The 2,069-nt window shown below is 37.0% G+C and overlaps 1 long non-coding RNA gene across 1 annotated transcript in view; it reads right to left on the bottom strand.

Annotated features, from left to right (window-relative positions):
• Positions 1-9: 9 nt before the first annotated feature.
• Positions 10-2,069, bottom strand: part of LOC140321570 (uncharacterized) — a 20,349-nt gene continuing 18,289 nt past the window's right edge. Inside the window, exon 3 of the long non-coding RNA XR_011918980.1 lies at positions 10-967. This is a non-coding gene — a long non-coding RNA (uncharacterized lncRNA). The remainder of the gene's footprint in view (positions 968-2,069) is intronic.

Genomic DNA, 2,069 nt, shown 5'->3' with positions numbered 1-2,069 from the left:
AAACTCACCTACCCATCTTCTTCTGTCTTTTGAAACCATCACTACTTCCCACCACTACATATCTCCCCTTCTATTGTGTGTTACTTCTCCCGCCTCCTAGATTGTAAGCTCTTCGGGGCAGGGTCCCCTCCTCCTCTTGTGTCACTGTTTGTATTCGTCTGTCATTTGCCACCCCTACCTAATGTACAGTGCTGTGTAATATGTTAGCGCTATATAAACCTTGTTTATTAATAATAATAATAATAATAATACACTCAAAGACTGCATGTACTTCCACTATGGAGTTATATCTGGAAAATACTGGGGGCTGATAAGACTCAAAATCAAGTTGTCTTAACCTTAATTGCTGCACTTTTTATATTTACTGATAACAGGTTAAATAAGTGTTATGTGTGCTGTAATCAGGTGATTCAGCAGCTGACTATGTGAACAAGAGAACAATTTGCCTGTATCCACACAAGATGCAGAATAACAAACCTCATTTATTTGCAGATGAGAAAAACAAGCAGGCAATGCAAATACAATTAGCTATCTATACAACTGATCACATTGTTTTACAAATGTGAATCACACCATGGAGTTGAATTTGTAAAGGGGAAAAGACAGCATTCACACCAACTAGAATGATCCAAGCAATGTGGATCCCTTCAAATCCTGTATATGTTGTGGTCACAATAGCCTGTTATGGTTGCCGTTCCAGTCTACTGGGGTGAGGGTAAATCCTTGTGAAAAAAAGATTGTAAATTAACTTTAGTTCTTACCCCCCCATAGCTAACTAAATCCTTGCACTAATTCCAAACCCAGCACCATACTCACCTCACCCAGTGCAGAAAACGTGCTACACACACAAAAGGCACTGAAATATACTCACCTGTTGTGTTTAAACCTGTAAACTTTACCATACAATGAAATGATGTTCTTCATGTTGATATGTATGTTGTATATATAGGAAGTTCTTCATTAAACCCTGTTGAAGAAAACCAAAAGATGTTTTTAGTCTAAAGAACCAAAAGTAAATGTTTAATTGTATCTCTAGAAAACTGCTTTCTTTTTACCAGAATAGAGTAGAGAAGGGTCTGCCAAGTTTTCATTGCTATTTGCATCCCCATTAGGGATCTTCACCACGCTATTTGTACTGGAGACCATTGTCACAGAGAAAGGCTAAAAGAATTCCACAGTTTTAGCATTGTCCCCAGAACCCTTACAGAGGTAAGTGATATTTTTAATGTGGACATCTGTTACGGGGACAACTGTCTAGGAGTGGTCTACCTCTGGTCTTCTTCAGAGAGTCTTTGGGTCAGGAAGTAAGGAAGGAAATTTCCCAAATGGTGCATGAACAACATAGAATAACCTGGCAGGGTTTTACTCTTCTCTACTCTATACATATAAAAAAAGGTTTAGCTATCTATTCAGTTTTAAAAGAATCAGTTAGACAAGAAATTAGTTTGTGTGTAAGGTGAAATGTTCAGGAAAATGGCACTATTCCCTTATATGCAAGGAGAGGGATCTCAACCAATCCAGAGAGATTTTTTTCCACTTCCTGTCCCACTATATTACTATATATCCCAATGTAATTTTTGTCTAGGTTTCTGTATTATGGGGGATGAACATTAAATATATGTTTGCAAATGTCAATCTAAGCCTAATTGATAAAATGTCATAAAAGCCTTAAAATATATGTAAACATTCTAATATATTCTTTATCATGTTAATGTTATTTCATAGAAGACTAGGTGTGTGTATAGCCAAAATATTTTCCTTTAGCTGTGGATAACATAGAGAAGGGTTTAAACCCCTGCCAGCTTCTCGTTTTACTCCCTGTGTACCATTGAGGCAATCTTACTTCTTGTCCCATAGACACAACAGAAGGTTAGAGGAAATCTTCCAAAATTAAGGCCATTCTCCTCATAGATAGCTGCACCCAAAAAGATGTCCTCATTGGACAATTTCCCATTTAGTCCTGGAAACAACTCTAAAACTTGATTTTGCCTTTTATTCCTGGTGAGTACAAATAAAAGGTTTAATCTCTTCAATGGAGGCAACTTATTAGAAATTAATGGAGGGTCTAA

The sequence above is a fragment of the Pyxicephalus adspersus genome, chromosome 1 (assembly GCF_032062135.1).
Source record: "Pyxicephalus adspersus chromosome 1, UCB_Pads_2.0, whole genome shotgun sequence".
Lineage (NCBI taxonomy): Eukaryota > Metazoa > Chordata > Amphibia > Anura > Pyxicephalidae > Pyxicephalus > Pyxicephalus adspersus.
This window is presented reverse-complemented; position numbering and strand designations above follow the sequence as displayed.